Here is a 13,730-nt window from a genome sequence, read left to right on the forward strand (position 1 = left end):
ATCAGCCACTCGGACGGGCCAAACGGTGCGCGACGATAGCAACAAAGGCACTAATTTGCTCAAATCTTGCGACACATGCAATCATATCACACAAGAGCTTCCAGATAAGTACCAAGGCATAAGGGGGAAGGACTTGATATACTTGGAGCGTGCGGTAGACTCCCTAGCGGCAAGATCATATCAAATCTCCAAGAGCTCTCTCTCTCTCTTTCTCAATGCCAGGGTGTAAAATGAGCTCTTCCTTGACCTCTTGGCTCTTAAACCCCTTCCCAGGTAAGGTTTTGATGTCCCCAATCACTCACTTGCCGACATTAAACATCCCAAGCACTCTTTTTTTCCGTTTTTGCATGATTTGTGCCCCGTTTTTCCCTGTTTTACAGCAGCAAACCCCACACTTTTTCGATTCAATTTCCTAATCCTAACCTATGCTAAATGCAACAAAGATCGAAGGAAAAAAACTAAAATGATTTTTCCATCTTTTCCAATCGTCAAAGCAACAAAATAACCCAAAATACTTACTTGTTTAAAAGATAAAAAAACCCAAACTTCCTACCTATCTCAAGCTCCGTTTTGGGGATGAATCCCTTACTTCGATGCTCGATATGAGGTGCACAAGTGCTCAAGCTTGAATTTGTTGGTCCCGGCAATAAAACCAAAATGTAGTGGGAGCTCACGCTCAACCACCAAGACCCATGGATTACTTATTGTTTCAAGAATTTCAAGCGAGCTCTCATGGCTATCACTCACCTAGCCGACGCGCCGTCGATCCTCTCGGGGTGTAGTGAGCTTACCTTGATGCCGAAATGAGTTTCCTCCTCTCTCGCACACGTCGGTCGCTCCACGATTCTAGATACTAGCTCAAGCATTCTCCATCTCTAAGCTCCATCCACCATAGCCGCACCCACGAGAAAAGAGAAGAGAAGAGAAGAGAGAAGAAGAGAGAAGAGGAGATGGTGAAGAGCTTCACCCTCTTGATCCCTCACTCCCACACACTCACTCACTCCCTCACACTCTCACACTCCCTCTCTCAAGAGCATACACACAAGCAAGGTGAAGAGAAGAAGAGAGGACTCTTGTTAGCCACACACCAAAGAATGAGCTTCCATTTACTTTTTGAATATATACAAGCCCTAAAATCCCATGGGCATCCATCCCTTTTTACATGATTGGCCATTGCGGCAAGGTCTATTTTTCTAATTCCCTCTTCTTGCTTCATGCCCTAAGCCTATACCCGTCTATTCTTTTACAAATGGCACAGGAGGGAGCCTGGCGCTCTTTTACAATTTTGAGGCACCTTTCATTTAAAATTGCACTTTTTGCCTTAGCTTAGCTTTAGGGGCCGCCTCTACACCTTTGCTCTTTTTTCATCTTTTTTCTACTTTTTCCTTCAATTTTCCACCTTCTCGAATTGAGGTTAATATTTAGCAAGGTACTTGTCAAAGTAATTAGAGACATATTCTCCACCTCCATCTGATCTAAGACATGAAATTTTACAACTCAACTCATTTTCAGCATGCTTCTTGAAGTCCTTGAATGCATCAAACATAGCATCCTTATGTTTCACTATGTAAAGCCAAGTAACGAGCACATATTGCATGGCAAACAATGTGTTAACCTGCTTATCATGAGCATTAGTAGAAGATGCATAGTGCCCATATTGTTTGCCCTTTGCCTTCATATCTCCCTGCTTCTTGTAACAATCCTTTGCAATGTGTCCATATCTACCGCAGTAATGACAACTCTTATCTCTGTTTGACTGATCATTTGACTGCCATGAACTAGATCCACCACCTCTACCATGGGGTGATCTCCCCTTGCCTCTAAAGCCGCCAGATCCACGCTGGCCATGTGTATTTGTGCCATGCCAAGCATTCTGTTGATGTTGTCCATAAGCATTTCGAGTGTCTCCTCGACCTTAAAAAGAGCCACGACCTCTGCCACCTCTACCACGCTGGCTAGAGTAAAGAATAGTGTCTCTGCTTTGAGACGTACTAGAACCTGTATTCAGCCCAAGCTTAACTTTCTCATGCAGCAGCAAAGCAATTAGCTCATCCCAATCATGGGATTCAGCTCTCACAGAAATAGACGTATCAAATGCTTTATACTCTTTGCCAAGTCCATTCAATGTCATTACAATCATATCATCCTCACACACTCAAGATCCAATGGTAGCAAGCTGATCCGCTATGTTCTTGATCTCTGTAGTGTAGGCCTGAATGCTTTTGCCATTCTGATACATGTTATTGAATTGTTGCTTTAGCTGAATCTTTCTTGCATGTGTTACATTTCCATAATTCTTCATGAGTATGTCCCATGCATCCTTTGGGAAACTGCATCCAGTAATCTGTATAACATTTGATATAAATAAGAAAAACCAATGTAACGCCTTGCATGCTCTCTCAGTCCATAGCTTATGAGCCATTTTCTGGATTCCTTTCATGTATTTCAGGTTCAGCCTCATCACCTGTACATAAGTCCCAATAACCTCTGCCAACCAAAAAATTCTTCATACGGAACTTCCATAAAGCAAAATTTTTGTTGTCTAGATTTTCTCCCACAATTTGAGTGATATTGTCAGTTCCTTGAGCATTTGACATAGTTGCAGCTTAGGTATTCACTGATGTATACAACCTATAAGTATCTGACTTCTTTTCCTATAATTTAAGACCAGTTTCTTGCTTTTCAGGACAGTTTCTTGCAATTCAGGACAATTTTCTTGACAACCTCCTTGCTGTAAATTGTATTCCACCAATGAAAAAACATAGTCAACTGAGCATAAACCAAGCTCAAATCAGTTCAAAACATTCTATGGTAGTGGCAAAACATCCCAGCAACACACTATGTCCATACAAGTATCAATGTTTGTACTATATGCAAGTAGCAGTACCAAGTACAACAAGCCCACTGCTATAACTAGTAGTATTTTCTCTGTTAAAACAAGAGTATTCAGACCTCAAAACAGCCCCAAAATATCTCACTTAGTTGCCACTCTATACAGGAGTTGATACATATCCAACCGGTCAGAATATATTGCATGTATGTTAAGTGAAGATGATGGGTATCCTTCCTGCAGACAATAACCGGTCAATACCCTGGTATAACTAGCAACAAATCAGTCCAAAATTTGTAATTTTAGCACTCACAATATCCCAAAAAGCATCTACCACTCAAGTGGTATGATCTAAGCATTTGTCAGTAGCAAATAAGCATCACAGATATTTCAACCCTGTAGGTATATTTTCCAAATTCAGGATAGCAACCAATTCATTGTTTTCACCCTGTAAATAAGCTCCAAAACTAAGCATTTAACACTCCAATATCATGCTCAAATGCATGATAATAAGGGCATATACATTGTTAGGATGAAAGCCACCAGTGCTATGGAATCACTTGTTGTTTACTTCAGTAGGTCTGTGCTGAATATCTCAAAATTTGTGAGGAGTTTGAAAAAACTTTCTTCTGCAAAGATGTGGACCACGTCGAAACGGTCAAGAATGGTGGGTCGTTTCTCCAAAATCCATTTTTGTAGTAAGATATATCTTCTACAAAAAAACGAGCTGCAAGCACAATCTCCTTTGATGACGTTTTCTTCAGATCTGATGTCTTGATGTCAAATGGCCATTGCCAAGCCTTCAGGTTTCAGGCGTTCAAGCTCTAATACCATGTTGGAAGAGAGGGAGAGAGACAGAGTGGAGCAAAAGATGAGCCTCAGCTCATTGTTTTTCTTCTTCTATTATTCTTCCATCATACTAACTGAAAGAAACTTACACACATAGGTATGACTAACCAAGACTAAGTATGCTTAAGTCACTGACTATACCAACTTATTGAATGTCACACATGTGTACAGCTGTACCCATCGGTTACACACAAAAAGATAGACTGACTGAAGAGTAACGGGAACTTGATATTCTAACAATTACAAGTAGCATACGTACCTTTTGGTCCATTTTTATATGCATGCCAAATGATTGTAGGCACAATTGCTACAAATCTTTTGATTTTTAATGAGAGTTTGGATTTCATGCTATTATGCCCATTGGTGTGTCATTCCATTTCATTGTTCATTTCTTCTCTAGTCCAAAACTAAGCTTCACCATCAATGACTTATCTATCAAGAGTTCTCCATATTCACTTGATGCCCTATCTCTCACTTAGGATGCTCCTCATTCACTCTTTCCCAATCTAAGGTAAGAAAGCTATGCACATCTATACCCAAGCAAGCTATCTAACAATCAAATCCAAGAGAAAGTTCTTGAACTTACTGAACCCATTGGTCCCACCATTGTAGTGTGCATGATGGGATAAATTTGGTTGGTCCTTGATCTATCCATGGCCTCCAATAATCTCCAATGCCTCCAAGCTACAATCTTGAAGATCTCCAACTTCAAATAGTGACTCCAAAATTTGATCTCTTGTGAGAAAGAAGAATGAGAAGAGAAGAAAGAATGAATATAGAAGCTTCCCTTCTCACGCACTCACTCACTTGATCAAGCTTCCTCTCTCACTCCCTCTCAGTCTCTCAAGTGAAGTCAAAGAACATAATAGAGAAGAAGAGAATAGGGAATAGAGAATAAGTTGGTGTATATTTAACACTTATATACACTAGGGGTAGGGTTAAGGTTTCTTCATTTAATCCCAATTCATCTTTTTGTCAATTTTTACTAGGTCTTTTGCCAATGCCTTTGTGGCTTGTTGCAAGATTTATCTATTTTCTTTCTCATACAACTTGCACATGAGAGAGGTCAACACTAAATTTTACATGGAGTAGTTGAAAGTTGGAAAATTTAATGATGCAATTTTGTGATGGTGTCACCTTTGTTTTTACTTGTAGTTACTTGATTGCAACTATACTCACAAAAAGGCAAGTGGCAAGGAAAATATTGAGAAGGACAAAGAAAAATTAGTGTTTGAGGGAACTACCATGAAAAAAATCCATAAAGACTCAGCACCACAAGCTTGCAATGTAATTGATATTCGTGAGAGCTAGGTTCACTCTCATGAAAATTGTACTACTTTCTTGATGAAATTGTATTACTTTATCTCTAAAAAATAGGTATTTGAATGTTGGATAGGTGATGAGGATTCAACTTTAATAGCATGTGCAAAAGGGTGAATCCAAGAGTAGAATAGGAAATAAGGTGTTTAATGAGAAAAGGAAAAAATAGTCCCATATATATTAGTAGAGAAAATGAATAAAGGCTCATTCTAGTGTGTGCCAACTTACGATCAAGTTCTCCACCTCTACTCTCTACTTGAAGCTTTGTGGTTCTTGCTTATGCTATTGAGGAAGAGAGTAGGAGAGGAGTGCAGAAGTGAGTGCAACAATGAGAGAGTGAGGGGCAAGCTATGAAGCACTTAATGAGTTCATTGCATCTTCTCTTCTTTGCATCTATCTCACAATGGTGAATTGAGCCTAGAGGTGGGTGAAATGTTCAAATCAAAAGCTTACTAATCCAAGTATTGGCACGAGAATCATGAGACCACCATTGGCATTGCAAAGAGACTATAATGATGAACAAATTTGAGTGTATCTACTTCAATCTTAGAATTGTTGGTTACTATTGCTTATTTTTGGGAGTATCTAATGGTTTGGGGAAGAGAGGTGAGTGACTAGGGGAGAGATGGTCAGCCTCCAATGATTTAACTCCTAAAACAATAGGAGCTCCACACTTGTTCCACCATTGAGTTTGGTTTTGACTCAATAGTTTGATTCCATTGCTAGGACAACAAAATCAACCATTTGAAATGCTTGCTTCTCTACTGTGCATAGGAATAGGAGGCATGTTGAAGTTTGGGAGCCAAAAATTGATGGAAATGCATTTTTTCTTACATGTTGCTTCTAAAACATGAATGGTTAGAATATGAGAGAGTTTTTGTTAATGTTCTTCTGTTGGTAGTTGATTCATTTGTGTCTAATTGAAATCAAGAATGTTACTACAATGGATTAGAGAGAGAGGATACTTGCTTGATCACCTAGTTGAGAGATTCGAAAGGAAGATATAGTAGAACTATGAGGCAAAAGAGAGAAGGCAATGAATTTCCTTCTCTAGATAGAACCACTTTGTGGACTACATTCAAATGCAACTCATTTGAGTGTTGGAGGCACTTGAATAAAATAGAAAAAGAGTTTGTAAAAAAAACACACATAAATTTTTAAGAACAATACAAAAAAATGAAAAAAGAGTTGGATAGATCTTTGTCAATGGAAAATTAGATGATTGAAATGTACTCTAAGTTGGTAAGAGAATGTTGTTGTAACTATGTGGAGAGAGAGGAATTGCCTTGGCAGAGAGTAATGGAATGTATGAATTTTGCTAGAGAGAGTACAATCTAAGTCAAGGGATGCAATACAACTATAGCTTAGCATGTCCCAAAATAGAGAGATATTGATGGGTGTTTAATGAGTGGCACTCATGGGTTGAAGCTATGAATTGAATAGAGTGATTATAGTGGTGTATCTAAATACATAATTGGACAAGTCTAACATTTGAATGAATATTGAGAATAGTATGCAAATGGGGCAAGCGTTTGAAAGTAGATCACATTTGGATTAATTGGGGAGGAGACAAAAAAGGAAGATGCTTAAGCATAAAAAAATCCTCTAGTCTAGGGAATAAGAGAAAGATATAGGTGCATAAAGACAGAACTTGAGAGTAGGGGGTAAGACTAGGGTAGGGATTGGAGCAAGTAAGGAGTAGAAAGAGAAAAAACTAAGGGGGAGACTAGCACAAGTACCATGACAAAAATGTACATGTGATAGAATCATCCACCTTTGCAAAGGACAACAAGAGTGTAGAGAAGACAAAGAGGAGAAACCATGAGCCCTTGGACTCAAGATCTTGGTTCTTCTACTTGACTAGTAAGGAGAATTTCATCTAGGATAATTGAGGCCACTAGCCTAACCATTTATTTTCCATTTGAATTAAAGTATTTCTATATTTAAAAGAAAAGGATAACATTCGAATGATAGAGCACCTGAATGTGAGATATGGCATTCAATTCTAGCACAACTCTTATTGACTTGAGTGCTACTGGTGTGTAACATTCAAAGCAATAGTAGTTGAACCATTCCTACTTTTGTGTGACAATTGAATTGAAGTACAAAAGAACATTCAAAAGATCAAAACATGCTTTTGTCAAATCATCAAAATTGAGACAACGTTTTCATAAAGCTCTCAAGTTGCAACATACAATGGGGCATTGAAATGATTGAGGAAGAAAGAAAGGATCCCAATAGAACAAGCATTTGAACTTGTAACATTCTTTTGTGTAGTGTTTGAAATGGAGTTGGTGGTAGCATTTGATTAGATATTTGAGTGTTGCTTCCCATGCATTACCTTTTATGGTATTTTGATGTAGCATTTGAGTGCGGTAGCATTTGAGTTGAGCACGCTATTGTGAATGGAGCATTGTCACTTGAAGCATTGGATTGGAGCATTTGAACAAAAGTGTCATAGAATTTGATTAATTCTTTTTATAGCACGAATGTTACTTTTGATAGTATGATTTTTATAGCACAAATCTTACTTTCGATAGTATCATTCAAGCATTTGATTTATTCACGCTTTTGGGAATCAAGAAAAAATGTTTCCAAATTAGATGAGCATTCAAATCAAATCCATCCGAATAACTGGGAATTAGTTGAATCAAATTAGAAAAAGCATCCATGCCTTCTAATTTAGGCAGAAACATCGACTTTTTGATAATTCACCAAGTGATCATCAATGTTCCAAAGAGGGAGGCATTCGGATGACATTCATGGGAAGAAGAGGAGAGCACTACTCATCTCCATGGAAAATTGGAAAGAGAGAGAAGCACAACTTTTCTAATAGCATTGTCATAAATCTTTTGAATCATCACTGCTTTGTGCTTTCAAGCTAAAAATCTTTTGAATCACTGTATTGTCTAAAATTTAGAATTCCGTTCTTGAGTATTTCAACTATATACGATCGATCCAATATGGAGTGACTTTTGCTTTCTACAACTCTTCTTCTCTAGAGATTCTGAACAAATGGGTGTTTGGTAGATCATCTATGATATCTTTTCTTACAAGTTTCCCATTCATCACTCATGACATGTACTCTACCATGTAATGCTATTTTCCCTTACAAATAACAACAATAGAGTAATCAAATTTTAACAAAACTAATAACCCTAGGGCAATGTGCCCTATCATATATGTCTTCATAATGACATAAAGAAATGCCTGATGATCTACAAAGCAGGTGAATGATGTTGCCAAAAGATAATGGCAAAACTTCTTAACCACAAACACCATTACAAAGCCTTCCCTTTTATTGATGAAATACTTCATTTTATTATCAATAAGCTGTCAAGATTGTGGGAGAGAAGGAAGGAGTCTCACTTGTAGCTTTCTTGCTTGCACAATGGGGGAATACACACAAAGGTGGAGGCTGAAAACAGTTTTCCTCTTCTTAGTTGTAAAAGCCAAAAAGAAGTCTCTTATAAAGAAATAGAAGAACCCTATATATGGGTCTCAAACCAAAGACAACTAACTAAGGTGGCATACTAACTGAGCCACGAACTAGAGTAGATAAGGATAGCTGTCATCTAGCTATTATTCATGGGCGGTGTACCAATCGCATCTACAACTGACAAGTCGGTGACATAAATGCACAACGGTCACCCTGGCATATCACGAGTGGAGCTCGATATCTCAACACTCCCCCTCGAGCTCAATCCCAATTCCTGCACACCAAGCAGGTCTCTGAACTTGCGCAGCTTCTCTGCGCCCAATGCCTTCGTAAATATGTCAGCTACCTGATCCTCTGTACTGACATAAACTAGATCAATAAGACCTAGTAAAACCCTCTCCCTCACATAGTGATAATGCACCTCAATGTGCTTTGTTCTAGCATGATAGACTGGGTTATTTGCCAAGTGTATACTGCTCATGTTGTCACAATAAATGACAATTGGCCCATCTGTAGGCTGATGCATATCATAAAGTAGCTTATGCAACCAAGCTACCTCACATGCAGCCATTGTTGCACCCCTGTACTCGGCCTCTGTGCTCGACAAGGCAACTGTAGGCTGTTTCTTGCTGCTCCAAGTGATTGCAGCACTCCCAAAAGAGAACACATATCCACTGGTAGATCGTCTATCAGAAATACTATCAGTCCAATCAGCATCAATGTATCCATGCAGCTGTATCTGAAACCCAGTCTCATAAAATAGTCCATACTGCAATGTGGACTTCACATACCTGAGTATGCATCTAGCCGCATCCAAATGCAGTTTCCTTGGAGCCTGCATAAACTGACTTACCAATCCAACAGCATAGCTCAAATCTGGCCTGGTAATAGTCATATAAATCAAACTTCCTACTATGCATCTGTACATAGTAGGGTCTTCCAGAAGCTCACCTGCATCTATGCTCAGCTTCACATTCTGCTCCAAAGGAACTGAAATAGGCTTACAGCTTGTCATCCCATATTTGGACAGCATGTCCAATCCATACTGCCTCTGCAAGAGCTGTATCCCACTTGGTGATCTAATCACCTCAACGCCCAAGAAATAACGCAGCTCTTCCAAATCCTTCATCTCAAACTTTTGCTTCAATAGCATTTTCACATGAAGGATATCTTCATCACTGTCACTTGTCATAATCAAATCATCAACATAAATGACAAGTAGCATAATACCTTTCTCTGTTTTTCTCACATAAAGTGAGAAATCTGCCTTGAAAATCTGAAAGTCAATAGTGACAAGATACTATGCTCTAGGTGCTTGCTTCAAGCCATACAATGCTTTCTTCAACCTGCAAACAAACTCAGGATGAACAGCATGCACATAACCTGGTGGCTGCTCCATATATACCTCTTCTTGCAAATCACCATGCAAGAAGGTATTCTTTACATCCATATGATGTAAAGACCATTCCTTTGATGCAGCCATAGCAATGACTGCTCTTACGGTTGCCATTCTTGCAACCAGACTGAATGTTTCTTCATAATCAATGCCATATGTTTGTGCATATCCCTTGACTACTAATCTTGCCTTGTATCTATTCACAGAAGCATCTACATTGTGCTTCACCTTATAAACCCACTTGCAACCAATTGCATTCTTACCTTTAGGCAAAGGTACCAATTCCCATGTAGCATTTGCTTCCAAGGCATCCATGGCTTTCTCCCATTTTTCTTTTCCCATGGCTTGCTCAAAAGAAGTGGGTTCTGGTTCCTCTATCACTTTGACCATATATGCGTAGTGAATGGCTGTAAATCCATCATATTTCAGCCTATCCACAGGATATCTAGCTCTGGTAGACCTGCGCAAAGTAGGTTCACTCCCAGGGGCTTTTAAAACATCCCTGGTCTTCCTTACTCTAGGTGTAACAATAGAAGGAATACCCAACTCATCATCAATGCTCTGTTCTGAGCCACTGGATTCACCATCCACATAAGAGTGACCTGCATTCACATCAAACATGGGCTGGTCTACCTTCTCTTTTCCTTTTCGTGATACCTGAATACGAGTATCTGCATTGCTTTGAGAAGATTCTCCTGATCTCAATCTGCCTGTTCATGGCGAAGAATGTGAACCACTGCTAGAGGATGCTCCAGGTCCACTAATATTTTGTGACTGCTGCTGTGAATTCTGTGTAGCATTACCGTTTTGTGCATCTACATCATCAATCACATTTACTGGTTTATACCAGCTACTCATCTCATCAAAAACAACATCTCTGCTCACTGTAAACTTACGAGTAGAAGGGTTATAGCATCTATACCCTTTTTGCTGCAGAGAGTAACCAATAAAGATGCACTTCTCAGCTTTTGGATCCAACTTGGATCTCAACTCATCTGGCACATGTACATAGGCAATGCAACCAAAAAATTTCAAATGAGAAATATCTGCCATTATACCTCTCCTCTGGAGTCATCCCATGTATTGCTGCAGTGGGAGTCCTGTTCATTATATAGACTGCTATAGCAACTGCTTCAGCCCAGTAAAAATCTGGCAAGTCTTTTTCGTTGAGCACGGCACGAGATACCTCTCCAATATGCCTGTTTTTCCTTTCTGCAATTCCATTTTGTTGTGGGGTATGACTGCATGAATATTGCTGCTTTATACCATGCTCCTACAGAAACCTTGCAAACTCATTTGAGAGGTACTCTCCCCCTCCATCTGACCTTAGGCATTTTATTTGCAGGCCTGTTTCTTTTTCAACCATAGCTTTAAGAGTTTTGAAATGCCCAAAAACTTCACTTTTCTTTTTCATAAAATACACCCAAACTTTTCTGCTATAGTCATCAATAAAAGTGACAAAATAATGACAGCCTCCAAGAGATGCAGCTTTAGTAGTCCACACATCAGAGTGGATTAATTCCAATGGCTTCTTACTCTCTTGAACATGTCTAGGAAATGGTCTCCTTGCCTGTTTTCCAAACTGACAGGCTTCACATCCCTTATGCATTTCTGCAACCTTGAATTTAGGCAATCCTGCAACAATGTTTTGGGCCTGCATTGATTTAAGTCGCTGTACATTAACATGACCAATGCGTTTATGCCAGATATCAATATCTGCAACTACACCGGTCCCATGTGCAAACATTGCTGCACTCAATTCAAGCATGTCTGCATCCAATGTAAACATTCTGCCCTTCTTCTTTCCTTTTGCTATCAAGCGACCTTTATTTTTCATATCCTCAACAAAGCATCCATGAGGATTAAATCTGACCTGCAAGCCCTGCTCAACCATTTGACCAACAGAAACTAGATTCTTGGTGATATTCGGGACATGAAATACATCGGACAGGTATTTCTTTTTCCCATCCTGCATAGACAAAGGAATTTTTTCAATCTACACAATAGGATGTGCAGTATCATCACCAGTCTCCACAAATCCTGGTTTTTTCATTTTCCTTGCATCCTCCATCCATTCTGCATGACCTGTCATGTGGTTTGATGCACCTGAGTCAACATACCACACATCGTTACTTTCTTCTACACTTGTCACAGAATTGTTCATGTGATGTACCATAAACAAATGCTCATTTCTGTCATCACCCTATCTACTAGAAGATGCATAATTCCCTTGTTGCAATTTCCCATTCATGATGTCATTCTGCTTTTTATAGCAGTCTTTAGCCATATGACCCATTTTACCACAGTAGTAGCATTCAACATTGCTGTTTGCATTTTGGCCTCTTTGCCATCCACCACGACCTCTTTGGCTCCCCCTGCCTCTAGAGTTACCACATCCTCCTCCATAGGATTGGTTTTCTTGAGTTTGTTGCATATTCTGATTTCTACCACGGCCTCCAAATCGGCCTCCTCTACCTCTGCCTCTACCTCTTCCAGCATTTGAGTAGAAGACAGTTTCTTTTGAAGTTCCTCCTGAAGAAGATGCACCACCGTTTCTCTGCTCCTCAGAAATTAGAAGAGTAATCAACTCCTCAAAATCAGGAAATCTTTCACGAACTGAAATGGATGTCCGAAACTGTGCATAATCCTTTCCTAGACCATTCAAGGTCATAGAAACTAAATCATCATCTTCCACAGGCGACCCAATGGAAGCAAGTGCATCTGCAATCTTCTTCACCTTCATGTGGTAGTCATTGATGCTCATACTTTCTCTTTGCACATTATGCAACTCTTGCTTGAGCTGCATTTTCCTGGCTTACGTATTTGTGCTATACATTTTTGACAAAGTATCCCATGCCTCCTTTGCCGTACTTGCATCTTGAATATGCACAATCATAGAGTCTGAAATATTGATAGACAGTCAGTACATAACTTTCTTGGCTCTCTCATGCCATGCTTTGAATGCCTGCATTTGCTGTTGATTGGGAACATCAGGAAGAACTGGTTCTTTTTCATTTCTTGTAACAAATTCCCAATATCATTTTCCCATAAGGAAATTCGTCATGTTCTTGTCAAGCTTTTCAGTTACAATCTGTGAAAGAGAATCAAACGCCATTACAGAATACTGCAAAAAATTCTATCACTGCAGAGAACACAGCTTCAGCCTCACAAGGGCAAATCTGCAAAACTGACGAAAGTGGTATTTAACCACACAGTCACTTCCTAGTGACGATTTTGCATCAACAGGCAACAAGGATGATTCTGTAACTCCCAATGTCTCTGCGCACAGGCATACGATGCAATTTCTACAGTAACTTTTCACCGACCTGTAGAACAATGGTTGCACAGCATAAAACTGGGCCTTTTCTTGAGTGCGTGCAGTAAACTTCCACCTCCAAAACAGGCCCCGAAATGGCCTCAAATCAAAAAAACAGGGTCGCCAAGGGCTAAAGCCCTTATCCCGCAGCATATACTACCCTCTTGCTTCACCGCGAAGGGCGTCTCAACTTGAGACAATGCACTCTTGCAATTTCCGGCTGTGCTACCTGCAGAGATCTGCTCCCAAAACAGAAAATGAAAGTAACACTGCTCCTCTTACCAGAACACCGCGAGCTTGGCTTGCTTTCTTGAGCTCCTTATTACGAACAAGGCTCTGATACCATGTCAAAATTGTGGGAGAGAAGGAAGGAGTCTCACTTGTAGCTTTCTTGCTTGCACAATGGGGGAATACACACAAAGGTGGAGGCTGAAAACAGTTTTCCTCTTCTTAGTTGTGAAAGCCAAAAAGAAGTCTCTTACAAAGAAATAGAAGAACCCTATATATGGGTCTCAAACCAAAGACAACTAACTAAGGTGGTATACTAACTGAGCCACGAACTAGAGTAGATAAGAATAGC

Source organism: Lygodium microphyllum, chromosome 16 (assembly GCF_053477565.2).
Source record: "Lygodium microphyllum isolate KBCC chromosome 16, Lygodium_microphyllum_v1.1.10, whole genome shotgun sequence".
NCBI classification, from domain to species: Eukaryota; Viridiplantae; Streptophyta; class Polypodiopsida; order Schizaeales; family Lygodiaceae; genus Lygodium; species Lygodium microphyllum.